Source organism: Prosopis cineraria, unplaced genomic scaffold, assembly GCF_029017545.1.
Source record: "Prosopis cineraria cultivar Desert tree isolate PC_DT_omini unplaced genomic scaffold, ASM2901754v1 PC1902, whole genome shotgun sequence".
Classification (NCBI taxonomy): domain Eukaryota; kingdom Viridiplantae; phylum Streptophyta; class Magnoliopsida; order Fabales; family Fabaceae; genus Prosopis; species Prosopis cineraria.
In genome coordinates, this window is record NW_026557227.1 from 1 (window position 1) to 26,244 (window position 26,244).

General features: G+C 29.5%; 1 pseudogene; it reads left to right on the forward strand.

Moving 5' to 3' along the window:
- The first annotated feature begins 11,168 nt into the window (after positions 1-11,168).
- On the forward strand, positions 11,169-25,978 carry LOC129301115 (probable LRR receptor-like serine/threonine-protein kinase At3g47570; annotated as a pseudogene).
- Positions 25,979-26,244: the final 266 nt, after the last annotated feature.

Consider the following 26,244-nt stretch of genomic DNA (forward strand, 5'->3'; position numbering starts at 1 on the left):
TTGACCAGAGATGGAATCCAATAGGGCCCCATAAAGCCAAGTTTGTTAGTTTTCTTGGCCTCCTATCACGTACTAAGCCTCCTATTGTGTTTAAGGACTGGCCTGATGTGCCAGAATGTGTAAAAGGAACAGATTTGGAAAAGTATTTAGGTAAATAATTAAAAATTAAAATTTTTTAAGTTATATATTATTAGGCAATTATTGATTATTATCTATGTCTTCATTGTAGCTCACATACGATGTTCCATCTAATCAAGATTGTCGACACAAGTTGATTTCTTACCGTGGAAACACGTTGGAGAAATTTTAAGACTGATCTTGCTAGAAGATATATCTTTATCGAGGTGGCCAGAGGGTCAGGCTCGTCCCAATTCTCTTGATACATACTAGTTCCTTGATGAAGATACTTGGGAAGAATTTGTCAGGATTCAGACTCTGAAAAGGCTATGGTTTGTTAGCTTTTTAATTTATTAAGTTTTATTTAGATTTACTTCAATTATAACTCCAAAATTCAATTTATTAACAGGAAAAACGAGGCTAAGGGAGAGAAATTGCTCGGCAGAATCAATGCCCCCACACCCCCTGTTCTCGTGGAGGTTATGCTAGAGCTGATGATATACTGATGGCAGAGAAACAGAAGGAAGAGAGAAGAAGAAGCCAAGTCTGATCCTTCCATACTCCTTTCTCCACCATCACCTATCTCTCGAGAGGAGAAATGGAGATATGGACATCAGTAACAGAAGGAGGCCTATACAAGTGAGATAGCACGGGAGATTGTCGAAGAGGATTGTAAGTAAAATTATTATTCCTTGTCCCTTTAAATTTCTATACAATTGTATATATTATTAATTAATATTGTTATTTTATATTATAGGATACTCTTAAGGAGCAACAAGCCCAAGGAAGCTTCATTCCAGAGGGCAGAAAGAATATGATTAACAGTTGCTACAGGGCAAGCCAGAGCATCCAGGTCGTTGGTGGGGGGTTTTTGGATATGGTGTGGGCATTAAGGACTACTTTGGAGCACCTGCACGTCCCAATTTAGGAGGGTGTAGTGACTAGAGAAGAGCTTGATACATTGATATCCACTGTGAGGCAACAGATTAAGGATGAGTTTGAAGCTCTCATTTGCAGCTCGGCTTCTACAAAGAAAGAGCAAATGAAGGAGGAGATGATGAGCATGATGAGCTCATGACAGGAGACAACTGCTGAACCAGTTCATACATCTCCTGCATTTCATAGTATAAAAGGGAGTAATATTCTTGAGCGTGCTGTCAGAGGGTCCTTCTGGTGACAACATTGGTGAACCATGTGAGATATTTCTAGAAGATCCTGATAAATGCTTGGTTGCTCTTGGTAGCATCTATAGCTTGGGGTCAACCATCCACCACAAACAAATTCAAAATGATCAGTGAGTGGGTGGTTGCAGATACAAAGTGCTAGATGCTTTGGGTCCATTCCCTACTGATGAGGGCGAAGACTGTGGTTGAAGCTGTTGGCAATTTTTATTATATAGGCAACTTCCTAATATATGTTTTTTATTAACTATTTCTTGTCTTTTCATTATATAGAAGCTTCCTCGTCGAATCTCCTAAAGCTTCCACAACCCTCATTGACTCCGCATCAACGAATGATTTTAATGGTGTTGATTTATCATTCGAGTTCAAGAGTTTAGAAATGGATCCGGAGGTTGTGGGCAAGAAAACTGATAGTGACAATTGATCGGAAAGAATTTGGTTCGACTTCTATCAAATAATCAGCTTACCAACACCACATATTGAACTATTTATGATGTAAGTATATTTTTTCTTTAATATAATTGCATTGTGTAAGTAAACTTAATCATCAAGTTTAGTAAACTAATATAATTGCATTGTTATAGGTATCTTCATCATTTGTGCATTACATCGGGCAAAGGTGATAAAGTTTGGATTCCTTTGCCTTCATCACATGACAGAGAAAGTAATACTCCAGAGTTAAGGGCCGTGTACCTTTAACAGAGAATATGTGAAGTCAAAAAGGACGTTTTTATGGCTCCATATGTGCACTCGTAAGGATCAATTTATAATTTAGTTTTTTTAATATGGTTTTACTTTAAACTTGTATCATTGCAGGGACCATTGGTAGTTATTTATTCTTTCAATGAAGAGCAACACTGTCATCTTTTATGCTCCCTCCATTACAAAACTTGGAAAGAAATGAAGAGACGATAGACTTATAAGAATACTTTTACTAAACTATTTAATTTAATTTTTTTTGAATATTTTTTACTAACTTGGTAATCTTTGATCATAGGGCAATGAGAACATATCAAAATGTAGTCTTACAAAAGCATGGACATGAGCTCAAGGATCCCACATGGATTGAGCCAAAGGTGATGCTATACTTTATTAATATGTTCAACTATTAGATTTCTTACTAATTTTTTATGATTTGTTCTTATATAGAGTCATAGACAACCGGTGAGAGACGAACTTGTGCAGTCTATATGTCATGACGCACATGCTCAATATTATCACATTAGGCATGACCGAATTTACAAAGAGGTAAATATATAATTTTTAAAAAATTTTATTTTATTCTGTTATTTAAGATTGATTAATATGCCTACTTTATGAATCAAATTTTAGATGTTCGAAAATTTAGATGCATTTTCTGAAGCTGAAATTGAAGACATCCGCATACGTTGGGCAACCTATTTGTGGAGAACTTGTGAGGTTTTTTGTTACTTTTAGACATGTTTTAATTTTGATAGTTGACACAATTTAGATAATTATTAGTTTTCCTAATAGTTAATAGTTTTGTATAGTTGATAAATACTTGATAAACAATTGTAAATGAATTGAGCTGTCTGATTTGGCAATTTTTATGCACAGGAAATGGCAATTTTGACAATTTAGACAATTATTAGTTTTTTTTAATTAGTTAAATAGCTTTGTATAGTTGATAAATACTTGATAAATAATTGTAAATTAATTGAGCTGTCTGATTTGGCAATTTCTATGCACAGGAATGGGTAAAATCAATAAAATAATATAATATAAAAAAAAAAATAAACTTACTTTTTACACCGCTTATTAGATACCACAACCGTTGTAGAATATAATATTTTTACACCAGTTATGGTAATAACCGGTGTAAAAAGTGTACCTTTTACACCGTTTTCGATCCCAACCGATGTAAAAGGTGCCCCTTTAACACCGGTTGGGATCTGAACCGGTGTAAAAAGAGTTAAGTAAATTTTTTTTAATTTTCTTGTATATATTTTCAACATCGGCTCTATAACCGATGTAAAAAGAGGGACTTTCTACATCCCTTAGAACAACATCGTCTCGTTAATAGCTGTAAAAATCATTTTTAACTGCTGTAAAAAGTCATTTCTGTACTAGAAGTATTTTCTTAGTCTTTCGATGATATATTCTCTTTTTCATATTTATTATTCATTTTATTTTTTTTTCATGAAAGCATTATATACAAAAACATCATTAAATTTTGTGGTATGGTTTTTATTGAAAGGAAAACAACACATAGATGTAGACAAGTTGGAATTAGTTCTTTTAATGTACTGTGATTATGAAAGGAAAAATGTAATAAAGAAATAAAATCAAAATTGGAAGAGTACTATGGGCTTTGCCCCTTCTTTCTTAAAAAAAAAAAAATTGAAAGAGAGAAACCCAGTTTTTGCATAGCCTTTTTTTTGTTGTGTTTTGCTTTTTTTATTTTTTGCACTACAGAACTTTTGCATAACTTTTGGTTCCTCCATCCACGTCCTCCTAATAAGTCCTTCAACATCAGCCCATATCTCCACGCCCCATTAAAATTTGCCTCACATTTCCAGTCCCTATGCATTAGCCCATTCCTTTTACATTAGCATCACACTATATCAATTGTATTTTCAACTGAATTTAAAATAATAAAACGCAATTCTGTATCAATTCTATAACGCTTCTTCTATTTACATCCTGTAGAGCCTTCTTCCTCCTCATCGAGGACTTTTCTCTCATTTTAGGTTGAGATGCCTTGGTGTTAATTGTTTTATATTTATTTTTATTTCATACTAATTATTTAATACTTTATATGTTGGAAAAGAGTAGATAACCTTCTAAAACCTCATAAACCTCATAAATCATGACTTCCAATCTCATGAACTAAATTACTTTTCTCTCTTATGAATATATTTTACATATCCCTTTTTATATTTTGATCATCTTATTTCATTTTTATTTTTTTAATCTATTTATTTTATTTCTTCTATACTAACTTTTGAGTTGACCTCAATGTCACACTCCGTTTCACACAAACAAACTTATAAATATCCAAAATTCATTTTCAAAACAAAAATAAAATTTTTGTTTTGACCGGCCACAAATCAAGATAATACAATGATAATGAAAATGTGAGCCCTCATCAGCATGATAATAGAAGAAATTATACAACACGTAATATTTTATTTCTCATTCTTTGCATCAAACTATTTTTAAGGGACATCATTCGATTTTTCATAGTGATTTGTATCCTTAATAAGTATTTTTCTTATGAGCCAGGCCATGTTGACATGATATTACTTAAAGTATAACTAACCCAACCATGCAATTTTAAAATTAAATCAATACTCCGAGATTTAAAAGGAGCATGATCTAGAAAATGAGCTAGTTGGGATGGGGTCTAGCCGTCTAGCAACCCAATCCAAAGAAAAACATCTCCGTAACAGGTTGTTGATTCTTTAGAATTCACTAAAATCAGCATTCGTTAAGTGAACACTCAAAATTCACACTGCTATCAACCATAGTTAAATTTACTACGTACGCAACTTTGTCAGGCCACATAAGTGCATGTATTGAATTTGTTAATTAAATGTATTTGTGTATTGACAAATAACAAACCTCGCGGAGATTTTGATAAAATTTAATTTAATAACATGGCCATATTATTTATTTTAATTTCTCAGCTAAAGACTCTCATTCTTTAGCTAGATTTTTCTTTTCAATGCATTGGATACAACTAGTGCGTATTTCACGGAAATGTCCCATAATAAAAGTATATATCCCAAAAGTCTTTAGTCTTTAATTGAATTCTTTTAGGGGACAACAATTAATCTTTCAAACTAATTGTGTCCTTGCTAAATGTTTTTCCTATGAGTTAGACCATGTTCGCATTTGTAGAAAAATATAGTAATACTAAGACTAATAAGTTTATTATTATTAATAAATTTAGAATTTCAATAATTTCCAATTTTAAATACTTTACATGGATTAACAAAAATAGTCAAAAGTGATTTGTATCCCTATAATGATAATGAATTGTAACTACTTTTCAAGATTACCTTCCAATCAAAATTAACATATATTAATCACCTTTAATTTTTTTTTCCCCTTATATAATATCCCTCTCCAATACAATTTATTAAGGGAATTTTAAAAAAATGAAAAATTAATATTATTAATTTTTTATTACTATTTGTTTTGTTGGTGTTAAGAATGTTAGCACTCTTATTTCCTCTCTCTCTCCTCGTCTCTTTATAGAGATCAACATGTCCCTTTGAAGTCCAAATTACTATCACTCCTCTTAATGTTCACAAACTTTTTTTGATGCAGCAAATAAATAAGACGCATAACAATAATTATTTGCTCCCACCATACAAAACTCAAATAATGCATTGGATACAACTACCGCGTGCTTTACAGAATTCTCCCTTCCACAAAACATGTATCCCAAAAGTCTTCAAACTTCACTGATTATGTCGATCAACTTTTCATTTCTAGGTATATGGCGTACTTAATTTGTAAGTGGGCTTTAAGTCACACTCTATTTCACACAGCTTATAAATATCTCAAATTTGTGAAATATATCAACTTGACTTGTTAAGTTTCTTTTACAACTTTTCAAAACTAGTTTGATAACAATATTATATTATGCTTTGTATTAACTTAACAATTATGCTTATATAAGCATACCAAAAGATCAGAGTCTTTAATCAGTCTTACAGTTTGTTATCTATATTTTTAATCACTGTTCATTAGTATCTATGTTAGTGCGGGATTTGTAACAAACAAACAGTAATTACCAAAATATACAAAGCATTTAACTACTTCACACGGATTAATAAACATAGTTAAAAGTGATTTGTCTCACTACCATGGTAAAGAATTGTAACTACTTTTCAAGATCACCTTTCAATTAAATCAATGTATATTGATCTCTCTCTACAATATAATTTATCAAGGGCATTTATAGAAAAGAAGAATTTAATATTACTAATTTTTTATGACTAATTTTTTGTTAGTGTTAAAAATAGCGTGTTTCATGGAAATGTCCCTTAAAAAAGAAATACACGTATCCCTAAAGTCGTCAAACTTTAATTGATTATATCTGTCGACTTTTTATTTGTATATATATGGCATTCATGACTTATGAGCAGACCTTTCCACCCCCTTCTACAGGAAATAGCTTGTAAATATCGCAAACTCTTGTAGATAAATCACAATTTTCATTTTTACCGACCACAAATCAAAATGCAATGATAATTTAAATGTGGGCACTACTCATTAATGTGATAACAGAAGAAATTATACAACACGCAATTTTCTTTCTCATTCTTTGTATCAACTTCTTTTTGGGGGCAACATTCAATTATTCACATTGATTTGTGTCCGCATCATGACTTAGGCCTACCTGAACCCAACAATACAACTTAAAAAATCAAGTCCAATAATCAGGACTTCATAACTTGTGGTTCACTAATTTTTATATCGGTTATTTTATATTTAATATTCAGGAAAAAGTATATAATCTCAAAAATTTCATTCAAGTTTTGTTTTAATCTAAAAAATGATCTTTGATCTCATAATTTTAAGGATTTCAAAATGGCATTAATTATTATTACCAATGTTAAACTTAACCCGCAGGTAAATGAAGCGAAGTTGTTTCTTGTATCATTCATAAGAAGTTGTTTCTTGTCAAATGGATTATGACTACCATCAAGCATGCCAGGAGTTAATTAAATATATGTATGTGTATTAACAAGTATTTTAGAGATGTATACACAATATCATGTTATTGTGACCAATATTCAGCTTTGAACCAAAATCAGATTATTCATATTGTAAACACGTTATCTTTAATAATAATTATAATTTATAAATTAAATTTACAAATTGAGTTTAAATTTGTTAGGATGTTATCCTTCAATATAATCTTTCAAAATGATTTTCTTTTAAATTGCATATAATTACCACTTCAAGTCTCTCACGTAAAAGTTGATTATTTGATTGAGTGTAGTGATTTTTGAAAAATACATATTATTTTCTTTTCACATGCAATATATAAAATATTTCAAAGAGTAATTAAAAGTCACACTATTTGCACATATTTTTTAAAGTCAATTGTGCAATTTTTCTTTGGGTGAATTAAGATGATATTACCAAAATAAAATATGCTTCAAGGAGATATTCAAAGGCTGTTTCGTGTGAAATGGAGTGTAACTTTGAGGTCTAGTTACAAATCAAATACTCCATGACAAATGGGTGGTTGATATGCACATCCAAGCAATTAAAATATGAAAACTTATATACGTTTTCGATATATAACTAATAATCTTATTTTAAGGTACTTTCCATGGCCTGCCAGCTAGACTATAACCATAAATGAAATAAAACAATGGAAATGAAAAACGAAGTATTCAGTTTTATAATTTAATGCATTTGAATTTATTGAAATCATCATTTGATAGAAACTTCGGGAGTAAATCAAAACATTTTAGTATAAATTGCAAAAATAACGATCACATCCTCATCACTTTGTAGATTGCATCAAAGAAAAAAAAAATATTCTTTGTTGTTCAATTTCTTCAACTGTCACTTTGAGTTCGAAGATTACTTTATCAATATCTTATTTGATTTGTGGTCATGTCTACAGGGCCTTAAAGGACCCCAAAAAAGTATTTAATTTAGTAATGCGAAGTTTTTCCCCCTTTTATTGAAGGTATAATTTCATCTTTCATCTCTTGAACCCATTTATTACCTGATTGTAGAAGCAGGCACATGGTATTTGTGGCATCTTTAATATAAGAAGACTCACACTTAAGGAGGAAAAAGTTAGATTCTACAAGTGTGAGTGAACTTGAGCCGATATGAAAATCTCACATCGAATAAAATTAAGGCTTGATAACTAATGTAGAATAAAGTAAAAGTATCAATAAACTATTTATTGAGATTTTAAGTTAAGATGTAGTATATCTCTACTATTCCTGTCCATTTATTCTCTTGTATTGTTTTTGAGTAATCACTCCTCATTCCTAACAAGTGATATCAAAACTCAATAAGCAAATGTCACACAAGACTTGGAAAAGCTCATACTACACACACATTTGAAGTTTAAAATGGAACTAGCTCTGACTATAGCAAGGATTTGTATGCACTACACTATTTGAAATCTAAAAATTAGGCTACCCTTGATTACAAGAACCATAGAGTTGGTGTTTGTTCCTTGAATCCTGCCACAAGTGTGTTTTCAAAGATCCCCAACAATATTATAGAACTGAGCATTCTTAACTTCTTTTCATTATAGTAAATATTAAAAAACAAATTGATTATATGTACATGTAGTAAATGTGTTATATAATATTAATGTTATGAAACTCTTACAAGAGAACCTGTTCTTTAAATATTTAGTAACCATGTGAAATGATGAGAACGAGGCAGAACACACAACAAAGATTTCTTTCATCAGTTTATATTTCATGGTGGTTTGATTTGTTGTAAATTTATAACCAATAATTTTATAGATAGTAGAGTTTATATATCCATCATGAAGAAATGAATAACTGTCTTGCCCAAAAATAAAAAAATAAAAAAAAGGAAATGCATAATTGAAGGGACAATGTATCCATGCAAGCTTCTTTTCAATAACGTTTTTATGGGATTACTCTCTATAGCTTGCCAGACTTGACCATAAATGAAAATGGTCCCAAAAGTGAAATTGTACAACACAGTGAAATTAAGGGGAAAAACTTCTTCTCATTAAAGTAACTTCTGGGCTTATTTTATGGTCTATCATACTTGACAACGAAAAAGTTAATGCAGCCAAAATAAAATTGTGGCCCTTAATCATTGAGGTAATGGAAAAAATTATACGACACACAATCTCCTTTTTTTCTTTTCACTTTTTCTACACAACATTTTCACATCATCAAATCAAATAATGTAATGTGGAATTTATCGTCACCTACCGAATTTCTATTTCAGAGAGATTTTAAGTGAGTGTTACTTTAAATTTAGAATTAATATTATTATACAATTTTCTGCTTTTAGACTCAACAAGCATGCTTGTCTTTCCTATTATTTTAGTTTTCAAACGAAAATATCAATTACGGCATTGCGTCCTTAATGTGATCTTTATTGTAACATATGGTGCTTCATTTTTAACTTGTACATGCGCACGTGCTTTAGTATATATCATTCTTCTTTCTAGAGTTCACTATCAACAAAAATTTAAATTTTTAAGAAAATTAGCTAATAGTTTTAAATCTTCTGAAAAAACTGATTTCATTTTTATATTGATGATTTCATATTTTATAGGTAGGAAAATGATGATAATATCAAAAATTTCATTCAAGTTTTGCTTTAATCTGAAAATGATCCTTGCTCATGAAAATTTGCTCTTCTCTTTCATTTCACAACTACTTTAACAGGACAACTTTTAATTTTTCATAGTTATTTGTGTTGATATTAAATGTTTTTCTTATGGGCCAGCCCATGTTCCCACGATGAGGTAAATCAAGGAAAATATAATGCAGCTTTTGACATTGGTTGCATGTGATATTTTTCTTTGAGTAATTAGCTAATAAAAGAACACTTATGAGCAATTAAAAAAATATACGTAAAGAGATATTTATAAGCTATTTCATGTTAAATGGAAAACTGTGACTTTGAGGTCTACTCACAAGTCAAGCACTCTATGTACCTACAAAAGGACGATTGATATAGCACATCCGACTAAATTATGAAGACTGTCAAAAAGTCCAACACACCATGTGCTGAAAGAAATGTTATCAAACCATGAAAGTGAATGGATGTATTCTTTTTTAAAAAGAAAAAAGAATTTAATAATTAAAATTAGTCATATGGACTTATTGTTGGCCATCAATTTCCTAGGATTTTCATATTAATTAATTAATTTAATATTTTTTATATTAACTTTTTTCTTTGCAACCATAATTATTTTGGTTTGATAGCTATTGTTTAAAATTTCATAATGTTTCTTGTTTTAGAATTTTAGGTCATTATATTGGAGGTGATAAAGTTGATGTAATTAAACTTGTAAATCAGTTTGTCGTTTCACCAAATGATTCACTAAATGATGATAATTAAGGTTAATGAGCAAAAGTCGGTATTGAACAAAGGCTATGAACATATCTCCTTCAGATCATACAGTATTCATTATTTTATTACTTGTTGTATATACTTGGGCCTTTTTGTTTTGAGGGGGAAAAGATCACTTAAATTAACATTTGCCTGTGTTATTCGCAAATAATTATTCTATACAATTTATGTATTTTATTGTATATTCATTAAAATAAATAAGCTATGAATACAAGACAAGTAGAGAATTAAGAGAATTAAAATTAATTTGAAATAAACACGAGTCAATGAAGTAAAAACTCTACAAGCTATGAGATTTCTATAGGAAACGGTATTCAAATTTGTATTGGGCTGCAAATTTTTTCGTCCCTCTCTCCTTGTATTTTTGTTTTGATTATTTTGATTGATTGACTAATACGGAACCCATTCAATGCATGCTTTTTTATTTAAAACAAAATTGCTTGGGTTCCATTAAAAAAAAAAAATCACTCATTCCCGTAGAAATAGCACCGTGAATTACATATTCATCAATTGAAGACTCTTGATAGCTATAATATCCATGTGGTAAAATTAAACGAGAGAAGGTTAAAACAATATCTTCAGAAAACAGATATTATTTACCAAACGCACTAATTATAATTAATAATTTAGTTGAATTTCCTAATCTCATCCGGAGAGATGTTCTTTTAATTTTCCATTTGTTTTTGTGTTTGCATGCCTTGACTTGCTTTGGACTTGGAGAAGTATAAAATGATGTGTGTTTTCCTAGATACACAACTTGCAATTTTGGACAAGTCTGATATGCTAAACATGGGAAAATCTCTTTCCTTTCTTTTCCTTATGTTCTCACTCCATTCCTTCTTGTCCTCCTTAGCTTGGACTGATGCAAACATCACTATTGATAAATCTGCACTTCTTGGCCTTAAATCTTTTATCACTTCAGATCCACATGATTCCTTATCTATATGGTCTATTTCTTCTTCTCCATGTAATTGGGTTGGTGTTACCTGCAATACACGCCATAGAAGGGTCCATTCCTTGAATCTTGGTGGCATGGATCTTAAAGGCACCATATCTTCACAACTCGGAAATCTTTCATTTCTAGTTGAACTTGATCTCAGTAGCAACAATTTTTATGGTCAAATACCACGAGAGTTAGTTCAATTGAGTCGATTGAAACTATTGAACTTGGGCTACAATGGCTTTCATGGACAAGTTCCAGCATGGATAGGAGATCTATCTACACTCGAGCACTTAAATCTTCAAAATAACAGCTTTGATGGATTTATTCCACTATCTCTATTCAATCTATCAAGGTTGGAGACATTAGATTTGAATTCTAACTTAATTGAAGGAAGTACTCCTATTGAGGTAGGAAGACTTGAACACTTGAAAATGTTACGACTTTCAAGAAACAAACTTTCAGGAAGCATTCCTCAAATGATTTCCAACTTATCTTCAATTGAGTTATTACGTTTGTCTTATAACACTTTGTCAGGTATGTTTTGAATTATTTTTTATCCCTATGTTTGTTTTTGTTCTAAATTGTTCTATTTGGTTAGCATGATATATTCCCCCAAGGATCATGTGGAAGGATCTTGGTTAATTTGTCTCGACTATTATATGTTCTTTTTTTATTTCTATACATGTTTTGATCAGTTCTCCTTTTCTTAAAAAATTATGAATTGTACTTTTTCAATAAATTACGTATGTACATGTGATTGGAGCACCGGATTTGTTCCTTTAATACAATGCATTCAAATAAGAGCCAGCACAGGAATAAAGAATATATTAGTCTTAATAGCTGATCTACACGGCCATCGGTTCTTGAAAATGAATATCTATTCTAATATGTAAGACAAACTGAGGTAAAAGAATGGATTATCTTGATGGTAAAAGAACACTGCAAACTTGAATAAACAAAATGCATACTTCGGAAAATTCTTCCATATACTTTAGATATATTGACATATTATTCATGTTTTGATATTTGACGGAGGCATTCCAAATGAGATTGGTGATCTTCCACAGCAATATACAGATAATCTATCTGTCAAATAATCAACTTTCAAACTCTATACTGACCTCTCTATTTAATAGTTCAGTTCAACAATAAAGATTATCTTACTTTGATAGAATTTCTGTGTTTATAAATTGCCTTTCATTTTTCGTTTCCCCCGTGCATTATCTTTTTCATGGAAAGTTTTATTATTAGTTTTAAAACATACAAATCCATCCATATTTCTCAATGAATCACACATAAAAATTCACACACAGTACGAGACAAATGGACAACAAATTTATTCTACGGTTATTGGTCTTTCCAATTGTGCGTTGTGGCTTTTTAAAATTATGTTGTGAAAAATATGAATGTCTTGAGTATATATTATCTCGTGGCACTCTCTCTATCTAAGAGTATTGTGGCAAAGTAATTTTGATGATACATCCCATTCTCATAACAAATATATATGTTTATTCTCTTTCTACACTATAGTTACTTTATATTCTTTGAACTCTTAAAAGATTTCATGCTGTCAATTAATAGATTTGATAAATCTCCCATGTTTAGTTCTACTATTATATATCATTTTTTATTGTTTTTATGATACCTATATCTATTTAGTGTTAAAAAGCATATTGTGAGAGCTTCTAATTGATTGCTCACTTTAATGCACCGCTACCTTGATTTTATGCACGCTTTAATGTACCCCTCACTTTAATCTAAAAATGTAGTGCTTATTCTTTTTGTTTTTTTTTTGTTTTGGGTAAAATGTAGTGCTTATTCTATACTGCCCAACAATTTAAGCTGAAGATATTTTCATTCTTGAAGTAAAAGCTAGTTTGTTTAAACCATCAAATAAATTAAATTTTTTTCATTTTTTAGGTGAAATTCCTTCATTTCTATGAAACATGCCTTCTTTGAGAAAGGTTAAACTTGGAAGGAATCATTTAAATGGCAATTTGCCTGAAGAAATGTGTCATCAACTCCCCTTGCTGGAAATCTTGGATGCTGATGAAAATCAATTAGAGGGACGAATTCCAAATTCAATAAGTAATTGTACATCTTTGAAAGAATTATATTTGAGTGCCAACTCATTTACAGGTATGCACTTATATACACATGTGTTTAAAGTTATTATATGAATAAAATGTCAATTAACTCTGGATTAGAATATTACATTATTTAATCCCAAAGTGATTATGGATAAAATGATATATAGGATATAAAAAATTATACCTTGGTGCTATTACATATATGTCTCTATACGTACATGTATGGGGTTGTGCTATTGGGGTGAATCATTTTTATTTTTCTTTCTAATCTGTCGAATAGAAATTAATTTGAAATGAGATCGTTTTGTTTGCACACACATATATTTTGATGACACATACGCATGTAATGATGAAATATAATTTTAAATCAGTTATATTTGTGAAAACATTTTCAAATGCAAAAGTAACTACACATCTTCAAAAGGATTATATTTTAAAGGTTTTTATTACGTACGAGTGACAAGTTTTTAGGAATGTTTAATCTAGATGATTTGTAATATTTGCATTATCTATATTCACTATACCTATATAATTGGATAGGGATAATAGAAAGGACCACTTGGATTTTGATGCCTCTCTCTTGCCTTTTCTTTTTCATTTTCCCAGCATTTCTTTTGTGTGTATGTGCGCGCGCATGCTTTTGTTTCTTTACAAATATAGAAAACAACTTGGAAGGCATTAACTTCAATTATATCCATGATATGCCTAAATACATGGATGAGTTGTGAATTTTTGTTTCCAATATACAAGTTTTTACCAATATACTCAAAAAAGCTTTTCATGTTGTCAAATGCATTTTAAATAAGTATGTACTTTTTCATTTGTATTGCTACAAAAAATTTTATTTTGTATCAATAAAAAAATATTTAATTTAAAAAAGAAAAAAATCCCATATAAACAGTAGAATAAAAAATGATGATAGTATTATTTACATATATTGCTTTATGTGAGAAATAATATAAATTTAATAAACATAATTCCAATTATATCATAACAAGATTGACATTACTAATTACTGCTAATCGTAAATCAATAATTAGTGTAAAAATTTAAAAAAATCTTAAATTGTTTGAAAGTAAATCTTCTAACCAAAGCCCAATTATCACATATTCTGGTTCATTATTCCTTGCCTCACAGTTCAAGTCCATCTATAATTATTAAACATTTATTTCATATTTTCCCAAGAACTGTATATGTTATCTCTTTAGTTTATTTTATTTTTAAAACTTATAGTAGACGAATTAAATAGACAAAAATATAATCATTAAACCCATTAATTACAAACATATTAGTTCAGAGTTGTGCTTTTTCCCATTTAAATCATATTTTTCCGAGAACTGTATATGATAATTATTTTCTGCTATAATTATTAATCCAAACGGATCTAAAGGCACATCAATTTTTGAAAGTAATTATAACATTGTTTAAAAAACATTGTCAAAGCTGCTAACCATACAAGCTCACTTTAATGTAAAACAAATAAGTGAAATTCTATCATCTTTCTGCAGCATTTCTTCTACAAGCTCACAATTTTTATTCTTTTTAAAACACCTATACCTGTTTAGTGTTAAAGAGCATTGTAAGAGCTTCTAATTACATGCTCAATTTAATGTAAAATATAAGTGAAATCCTATTAACTTTCTTCAAAATTTCTTCAATAAAAATAGATATAGCGACAAGTTATGGATAATGCACCCCTTCCTTAATTTTATGCTTTCAAGGGAATTTTGTGTATTATTTTTACAGCTTTGCGTGGGTGACGAACATATTGCTTATTCTATAGTTCCTCCAAAAGTTTCAATTGAAGATATTTTCATTCAAAAAGTATAGGCTTGTTTGCCTTCTTTGAGAGTTGTTAACATTGGAAGGAATCATTTAAATGGTACTTTGTCAAAAGAAATGTGCCATCAACTCCCTTTGCTAGAAGTCTTTTTTATGATAATTATTTTGAGGGATGCATTATATTCGAAAATTAATATGTAACTGCTCGTCTTGGAAAGAATTATATTTGATGTCCAACTCATTTATAGGTACGTAGTTGTGTGAGTTAATTTTTTTCTAATATTGTTCTCCAATAAATTCAATGTAAAAAAGAATTTATTTTTCATCATCTCATTCATACTATACATTCATGTAATGGTTGATTTTATCTTTAAAAAATGTATATTATTCTGTCATTTAAACTTTCTTGAAGTGCTTGTCAAAATGATTAAGCCTTACAAGGCACAGATATGTTTTTTTTTTTGGATATTCTAAATTATATATTGATTTTATTATTTATTATTATTTTCTTAAAAATCTTTTATTTCTAGATTATGTTATTGAATTCCAAAGTCAATTATGAATTAAATAAGTGTTGATTATGTCAAGTCATTAATACCTAAATAATATCGTGGATCAACAAACATATATTTGTAACGTGTTTATTGGTTTATCCGCTATTCATCTCCTCTAAAATAAATTTCAAATGATATTTTGCTTTTCATCGTTTCATTCATTTTGTATGTCATATAATTTTTTTTTATTTTTCATGACACACACTCATGCAATGGTGGGGGCACAATTTTCCAGTGCAAAATTTTCATAGTGAAACAAAATATTGAATCAATTGATGAAAAACATTCCCAGTGCAACTAAGTAACTGGATATCTTTAAAAGATTATATATTTGAAAAGATTTTACAGCATATGGGTGACAAGCCTCTAAGATTGGTTAATTTTGATTATTTGTTTTCCCTATAATGATCTAATTTTAATATCTTATACAGAATATTATAGAAAAGATTGACTCATTGGTTTTGATGCTTCTATCTTTCCTTTTATCAAATGGGAATTTTCTTTCTTTCTTTCTTTTTTAATATGCAAATATAGATAAGCCATCTAAATTTCTCAATAAATCACATTAAAAAACACACGCACATCCCATACAAAAAAACTAATTTATTTTGTGGTTATTGGTCCTGCCAAGTAGGGGTCATTGCATTTAAAAAATAATTGGAGCTCTTAGAGTGTATTAGTGTTATTTCTCAATGTGAGTAAGTCTTCAATGGTGTTCTAAAAAATATAAATCTATGTGATCGTCTCCTAAAAAGACGTGTGTTTTGGGGCTTCCAAAATTTGCATTATTTTATGTGCATAAAATTAATGATTTGTCGGGTAAAATTATCCCCGGATGCTTCAATAGAGCATATATACCAAGTGATAATTTGAATGTTTTATATTTTTTTGATCAAATGGAATGTTTTAAGTTTAATTATATTCATGATATGTTCATACGCATTCATGAATATTGAAATATTTTTTTAGTGTACATTCGCTGTTAATATACTAAGACAAAATTCTTAATTTTGCAATCAAACTATTTAGATGTTGCCCAACACTTTTCACGTGGGTGTGTAGTTTTTATGAATTATTTAATTCCTTACAAATACAAAAATCAAAGACACATATGGTAATATTTTTGTGATAAATATTATTACCTAATTTAACCTCATATTTAACCTAATGGATAGTATTTACCAATTATATATAAAAAGACTCACTTTTTATTATTTATTTTTACTTATGACAATAAATATATTAGAATAAATAAGAAAGAAATTTTTTGTGTTTTTTTTTTGGAGGGGGGAGGGTGCAAACTCTCTTGATAGAAAGAATCTGACTGGGGAAAGGCCTTGTGGAAATATTTGTGTGTGTGTGTGTGTGTGTTTTTTTTTTTTTGTCAATTCTATTTATCATTGTTAGACTAATTTTTTGACTACTAAAATATGACCGTCAATTAATATAATTTCATATAGCTTTCTTGTTTCATTCTATCATTATCTTGTTTTTATTCTCTCCAAGATCAATTTAGTTAGTGTTAATTGATTAATGCAATCCATTTTTCTTAATTGCTAACTTTGAATTTTTATGTCAAGAAAGTTGTTGCAGACATGGCTCTTACAAAAATCCCTTTAATTTTTATGTGAGGGAGTTGTCAAAAAAATTATTGTATATTTTTCTATTAATGTCAGGCCTCTAATTATCAAATTTCCATGTATTATTTATATTGCCGTGTGAGAATTTGGGGAATAGCCAGTCCTGCATGTACTAACAACAAACAAACATTTTGTATTTTTCTTATAGGTGCAATTCCGTCCTTTATTTGGAGCATGTCTTCTTTAAGAATGGTTGACTTTGGCATGGATCATTTAAATGGTAATTTGCCAAAAGACTTTTGCCATCAACTCCCTTTGCTTGAAATCTTCCATGCTGATTATAATCAATTAGAGGGAAGCATTCCAGAATCAATAAGTAATTGCACATCTTTAAAGGAATTGTATTTGGGTGGTAACTCACTTACAGGTATGCATAATGTACTTATATTTATGTTTCCATTTTTTAATCTCTTTTTTGAATGGAGTAAATCTAAAATAGGATTTTGTTTTTCATCATCTGATTCATAATTTCTTGTTGTTCATTCATATTGAAATGGAGTAAATATAAAATTCCATTACTTTTGTTCTAAAATTTTATGCATCTAAGAATAACTTCAATTTTATATATTTCCTCCCCTTATTCAAGAAGACATTCTTTATCTGTTTTAACTTATTTCCTTTTAATTTTTTCAATTTTTTAATCTTGCAAATTCATTAAATCTTTTATGGTTGAAGCGAGTATTACTTAAAATTATTTTTTGTTATATTCAACGTGAGTTTTAGACATATTCTTAAAGATAATAGATTTAGTAATATTTGATAATTTTTGTATGATAAAGTAGGTTTTACATTAAAGTACAGACAACTTTGGGGTTGTATTTTTGTTATTCATTATATATAAATAAAAAATATTTAAATACGTATGTGAAATAAATTACAAATTATGATAATGAAAGTAAATAAAAAAAATTAAATTCCACCTAAAAATGCTAGTTAATGAAACTAATGAAACACAACACAAGATTTTTTCAATAGTCAGACAAATAATTAAATCGTTTCACTTTAATTCATCTAGGTTTAAAGAATTGTTCCACATATTCAACTCTCTAAAAAATTAATAAGACTATTCAAATTAAATTTTTTTCTTATTATAATTTTTGAAAAATTGTTTAGTTTGAAATTAAAAGATGATGCAAAATAGATACATACATACACACGCACCCAGAGATGTATGTATATAATAGGAAAATGAAATTTTTAGTCCCTTAAATTTGCTTCAATAATCAATTTTATTTTTTAAATTTAAATTTTTATTGATTTGGTTCTTTAAGTTTGCCTTGGCTATTGATTTGGTTCTTATTATTCAAAGAAGAACAACACTATTAAAATTTGTTGACATTGATCTTAGAATATTAATGACAACCATGTAAATTAATGAAAGAAGTATAATTATTTATGTAGGAAAAAATAGACAGAAATTAAGAAAAGAATAAAAAAATGCATCATAAATGACTAGATTGATAAAAATTAAACTTATTTGAGCACTATTTTTTTCTCACTTAGCTACTTAAACATGCCAACTAATCAACATATATTACATATTAGATTAATTTAAGAGTTCATTCGTGTTTTAAAATTTATCACATGATAATTTAAGAAAATATAAGGAACGAAATTGATAAAATTAAATATGGGAAACCAAATCAATACCTGAAGCAAACTTGAGTGATTAAAAGTTTTATTATTCTTAAATGGAACATATGGACTCATTATATATGATGTGGAACCATTTCTTTTAATTAAGGAAAGTATATTTGATGTCTCAGTTCAATTGTAGCAAAAAACATCACCGAAAAGTAGTTTAATACTTTGTTGCCACACATGATTAATTTGCAATGCATGAAAAAAGTTTATTAAAGAGTACATCCTCTCCTATTTGATTTTCATTTTTCAAAATTTTCAATAGTTTCTGTTTTATTTTACAAATTTATTAATTTCCGATCAAATAATTATTAAACAATTACAACTCAAAAAACTTTAATTTTAAAATAAATCTTCCATAATTATAGCATCTCAAAGATCGTTTATGAGTTCTCTAATTTTTTTTTTAAGAATATTTATGTAAGGTTAATTGCATAACACAAATATTTAAGTTTTTGGATTACTAAGATACATGTAGTTTTTTATGTTATATTGTATGAGAAATGCTTAGATAGACTCAATACGCCACATCATTCATGGTCCATCCAATAAAATTATGACATTTAGATTCCATTAAATATAAATTAATTATGATGTTAATGATAGTAAAGAGGGAAAATGCAAGAAATTAAAATAGCTATTCTATTGAAAAATTTAAGTCATTAAAAATAATGACACATAATATTTTATTTTATTTAATTGGTGCAATTTTATTAGATGGATCATGGATAACATGATGAACCAGGTCTATAAGAATTTCTCATTGCACAATGTACGTATTTTTCCACCAATATATATATATATATATGTATGTATGTATATATATAATGCAAGCACCATTGAAGAGGAAATTTTATTACCTATCTTTTTTTCTCCATTCCCAAGTGTGAGATTTTATCTTTCTCTTATTAACTTCAAATCTATATTTTCCCCCCTTTATTGAAGAGTACATCCTTTCCCTGCTTTATTTTTATTTTCAAATTTTTTTGAAAGTTTTTGTTTTATTTCACAAATTTATTGATTTCCTATTAAATAACTATACAAAAATTACAACATAAAAATTCAATTTCAAAAAAAATCTTCTATGATCATGTCATCTCAAAGATAGTTTATGATTTCCCTAATTTTTTTATTTTAAAAACATACTTAATTATGCAAAATCAAACTAGCATAACGCAAATATTTAGGCTTTTGGATTACTTACAGATGTGTAGTTTTTTATGTTATAATACATATGTATATTTTTTGGCTAATATATATATATATATATATATTATGCAAGCAACATTGAGTAGCTAGGAAATGTTGTTAACAATCATTTTTTTGTGTTTCCAGGTTTTATACCCAAGGAAATGGGCAGCTTTGTTAAATTTGAATTGTTATGTTTGGAAGGAAACCATTTGAGTGGACCCATTCCTTTTAGTATATTCAACATTTCAACATTGACCAGCTTAGACCTTGACTCTAATTCCCTCTCTGGCCTTCTCCCATCACATTTAGGGATTGGCCTTCCCAACTTGAAAATGTTATGGTTGTCAGGAATGAACTAACTGGACAAATTCCAAATAGCATATCAAATGCTTCTAAGCTCATTTTGTTAGATTTGTCATTGAACAAATTTAATGAAGCTATACCCAGTATACTCGAAAATCTGTCAAACTTGATGAAATTATCCATGGATGGGAATGATTTGAATGGGTTGATTCCTCATACAATTAGCAAATTACATAGCCTCCAGTACTTAAGTCTCAGCAACAATAGATTGCAAGGGTCCATTATAGATGAACTTTGTCAACTCAAAAGTCTAAGTGAATTGTATCTTGCCAACAACATGTTTTCAGGAGTGGTTCCAGGATGCCTTAGGAATAATTCTTTGCGAAAGTTGGATTTGAGCTCTAACAAATTGATTTCTCCTATACCCTCTTCCCTTTGGAGTCTCAAAGATATCTTGGCAATAGACATGTCTTGCAATGCACTAAGTGGGACAATTTCACCAGAGGTATCAAACTTGAGGACACTTATATTATTGTACTTGTCACAAAATCAAATTTCAGGAAGCATCCCTACAACTATGGGTAGCTTGCAAACTTTGATAACCCTATCATTAGCCCAAAACAAATTACAAGGTCATATTCCTGAATCGTTTGGTGGCATGATAAGTTTGGAGTCCATGGATCTTTCTCATAATTTTTTGTCTGGCATGATTCCAACATCCTTGGAGTTATTAGTCCATCTTCAACACATTAATCTTTCTTATAATTTATTGCATGGAGAAATTCCAAGTGGGGGGCCTTTTCAGAATTTCACTGCTAAATCTTTTATGATGAATAATGATCTTTGTGGGAAGTCCCTATTGCAAGTTCACCCATGTAGGAAAGAACACAAGCTCATTTCAAATAAAGTGAAGCTATTAATAAACTGCTCATTGCCTATCATATGCATGGCTGTCATTTTGGTTATTTCAGGCATCGTCTTTCTAAAGTGTAAGAGAGATCATGTTAATGATTCAACCACTAGGGACTTGATAAAGCTTGAGATACCAAATAGGATATCCTATTATGACCTCTGGCAAGGAACAAATGGATTTAATGAGAGTAATCTTCTTGGCTCTGGAAGTTTTGGATTAGTATACAAAGCATCTCTTCCAAACTCAAAAATAGTTGCTGTCAAAGTATTTAAGTTGGAAATGGAGGAAGCATTGAGAAGTTTTGATATTGAATGTGTTGCCATGTGCAATTTACGCCATCGCAATCTTATTAAGATCATTAGTTGTTGCTCAAATGATCATTTCAAATCTCTAATAATGGAATTCATGGCAAATGGTAGTCTTGACAAATGGTTATACTCTCATAACTATTGTTTAAATGTCTTGCAAAGGTTGAACATTATGATTGATGTGGCAGCTGCTTTGGAATACCTTCACCATAGTTCTTCTACACTAGTTGTTCATTGTGATGTGAAACCAAGCAATGTTTTATTAGACGAAGACATGGTGGCTCATCTTAGTGATTTGGTATTGCTAGATTGTTTGGTAAAGGACAACTAGAAATTTATACCAAAACTTTGGCTACAATTGGCTACATGGCACCAGGTAATGGCATAATAATATTTTTTAGACTTATTTATTTGTTCTTTTGTTTGTTATGCTTTATAAAAATTTAGATTATTTTATTACTAAATATTTTCTTATTAACTATTCAACAGAGTATGGATCAGAAGGAGTTGTTTCTGTTAAAGGAGATGTGTATAGTTATGGTATTTTATTAATGGAAATGTTTACAAGGAAGAAGCCAACAGATGAGATGTTTGTTGAAGGATTAAGTTTGAAGCATTGGGTTAGCAAATCAACACCACATTCAATCACCAATATTCTAGATGCCAATTTGCTACTCAAAGAACATAAAAATATTGGTAATATATCACCTTATATATCATCAATTTTTGAGCTAGCATTAAATTGTTGCCAGGACTTACTTGAGGCACGACTTTCAATGGTTGATGTTGTGGTGTCATTAAAAAAAATCAAGGTTATATTTATGGAAAATGTTAAGAGTTACTTCAAGCTGAATAATTGTTGAAACAATTTTAGCTACTATTCATTTAACATTTTTTTTTCATTTTTTGGGAATATGTACTATTATAAAATGGAGTGATGTGTGTTGTAAAATATATGATGCAAAATTTTGAAATTTCCTTACTTGATTATATGGGTTTTGGATTTCTTCATGTTGTTTCTTTTTTTACTTGTTAGCATTTTGTTTTCCAATAATAAGAACCTAAATTCCATTCTTGTTGTTCATTAGTTATTTGATTTGCGAAGAAATGGTTTTCTAAAAAAATCAAAATGAGCACTACAATTTTCTTTCTCTCCTCTATTATTCTCTAAATAATTATGTATTAGAAATCTCTTGTGAGAAGAACTTGAATAACCAAAGTAGTATATCATTCGCTCCAAAGAACATGCTTAAAGAAGAACACATTAACAATTTATTTTGTTTATATATCTCATTGATTTTCACAATTGAATCGAGTGATCCATAAGATACTATCACTCAAACTTTCACTTTGGTTTTCCAAGTTTTTTCTTTTAAATCAAAAAGTGTCAGTACTTTATCATTCAATCAATCTGTTGAGAAGTTTTTTTTAAAAAATATTCAATATCTTCTATAAGTCTTTAAAAAAACTGCACATTAATTCAAAATAATTCAATATGAAAGAGTATTTACCAGAAGTTATATGTGCCTAAAAGTCAAAACAAATCTGTACAATAATTAAAATTATTATGATTATATAATTATATGAGTGGATGTCCATAATTCCTAAATTATAGGGCACTTTTGAAGGAGTTTCTCCGTCCAAAATATAAGACACTTTGAATAGATTAAGATTTATTAAATAACCAGTTTTAATACAACCCTTTCTTTCTCTATAATTAATTATGTCCTTCTCTTTTTAATATAAATTAAATGATGGGTATTTTGAAAGTTTATATTTTATTTTGGAAAGATAAAGTTGTTAAGTGTATTTAATGGGGTTTTTACTATGTAAAATTTTGTTTAAAAATATCTTTAATTTAAGACAAAAGGAGTATCATACATTATGATTGATGTCAATGTCTATCTCCAACTACTCTAGTTGGCTTGCCATTAATTCTTCACCTAAACTTAATATGTCCATCTCACTTACTTTTGTGTGACAGTTTCAATAAATCTTAAATATTTTTCAATGAAAAATTTAGATAAGTTGGGTTGAGAGTTCATCAAGGTTACAATATTATTTTTGAGTCTCAAAAAACACTTAATAAAATACTTACACATCACCTATCAAAATACTCACAATTAAGACATATTGAGTGTTGAATGTGTCTTAGCAAAATAAAATCTTGTAAACTACTATTATCTTATACGTAGCTCAATTACTTTTAAATACATCTTTGTCAATTTCTTCTATCTTTCATTTTTTTTTCAAATCAATATATATATATATATATATATATATGTAGGTTATCCTAATAATAAATAACTGAGAACGCCAACTTCAGCCATGCAATCTCTTGGTTATGCTTCTTAAAAAATATAACTCTTCATTAGCTCAATTCATTTTCCTAGTCATAATCTTTGTTTGGTTATTAACCAGAATATATTCTGGTTTAGTGTTTTGCTAATGCCTTTGTTTGGCTAGTCTTTAAGGAAAACATCATAAAATTAACCATATAGCCACAGCCCACAACTCTTCAAACTAAGTTCATGTTTGGTTCACTTGCTTTCAACATTACGTTTTCTGGTTTTTAATGTAACTTGCTTTCAACATTACCGTTTTCTGTGGTTTTAATGTAAAATCAAAAGTTCCCTGCTCCTAATTTTTTATCCATGTTTTTATTTATCAAATTATTTTCTGAGTGTCTTCAAAAAAATGTGTTTTGGGGCTTCCAAAACTCGAGCCATTTTAGGTGCATAAAAAAATTTCATGGCCAAAATTAACCGCTGATGCATGACTTAAATAGAACATATATCCCAAATGATAATGGAAATTCAACTAATTCCAAAAATATTCTAGAAATTATCTTAATCTCCTCCTAATAAAATTAATATTTACATATTTTTTCTTCATCTTGTAGACGACGGGAGATGTGGTTGCATTACTCTTCTTTGTTGAAATGAGCATTACTTGAAATTCTTTTTGGTGGATTGGACGTCAGTTTTAGACTTATTTTGAAAACACACACACTCACTCACACACCAACAGATTAAAATTTAGTTAAACATCTTGAATTTTAATCTCAGGAGAACTAGTTGCTAATCAGGGTAATTAGTAATTAGTAGCTTGATTGTGTGATTTGGATGTTGAGTTGATCTTTTGTGTTGTTAGGCATTACATTGATAGGACTGAAGGATAAAAAAACAATTTGAGGCAAGATGTGCGAGAACAAGTAAGAATTTTCTCACTGTGCATGCGCCGCAGCAGAAGCTGTGTGTACCACAACACATCATCTAGGAATTACTTAAACTGATGTGATCAACTCATTAAAATTAGAAGTGAAAAAGGCTGGAAATGCATCTGAAAGGATGGAGAAGTTTAGCGTTGCTAGGGCAAGCTATAGTTGGAGCTAGAGAGTCTGCTTCAAATTAATAACTTTATGGGTAAGTATCGCACAATCTCAAGCTTCAATACTACCCCTTTTCATTGAATTTCATCGATTGGAAATTGAATCATGAGATTTTGAGGTTGTTATAGTCTAAAAGAAGGGTTAGAACGCGGATATCGATATATAGAACTAAGGTTTGTGACTAGTATGGAGTTGAATGGTTGAGCTTTGAGAGTTTTAGCTCAAAATAGCCTAAAAGTTAGGTGAAAGGATGAAAATGGTGTGTAAAGAATGGTGTTAGGAAGTGGTTAAGGTGTTCGAGTGGCCTATAGGGCTAATGACTATAAATTAATGGATAAGTAAATTTAAAAAAGGTTCAGTTAAACTATTATATATGTTAAGGAATTTGGTCTAATTGAATAATGTCTATGTTAAAAGTTGAGAATTGACTGAGGGGCCCTGTGTTATGTAGATGAGCACCTGTGAAGTTGCTCTTGAGGAATCTGCACTTAAGAACTTAGTATGGTTGGTAACCCTTAGTAGTAAGGCTTAAAGGTAAATGGGAGTAACCATTTTACTTGTTTATTTGTGAAATTATTTGCAAGTATTTTGATTATAATTATATATATTGTATTGTAACTTGATAGACTAGCAAATATTGTGAAAGTATATGTATGCAAGTGTGTGGTATTGATTGAAATGAATTTGAAGTGGCACGTGCATTGACATGCATCGCATCCTCAAGATATATCCTGGATTATGGTAGGGCAGGCAATGCAGCTCTATCGTGGGAGTCCAGGAAGTCCTAATGATCTAGGCGTCGAGCTTGACTCTGCAAGGATGAACTTAGGAGAAGAATCTTGATGATCCAAAGCGTAGAGCTGACTCACTACCACAGGAAAATACCATATTTGACATTTATTTTTACAATACTTGACAGTTTTTAACCGTCAGTAAGGGTGCGACATATATTAAAGAAATAATCTTGACGGTTTTAATCGTCAAGTATCAATCTTATACTTGACAGTTTTTAACTGTCAAGTATAATCTTATACTTGACGTTATTTAAAAAAAAACCATCAAGTATATGAAACTAAATATGCACTTTCCAGAATAAATTCTTGACGCTT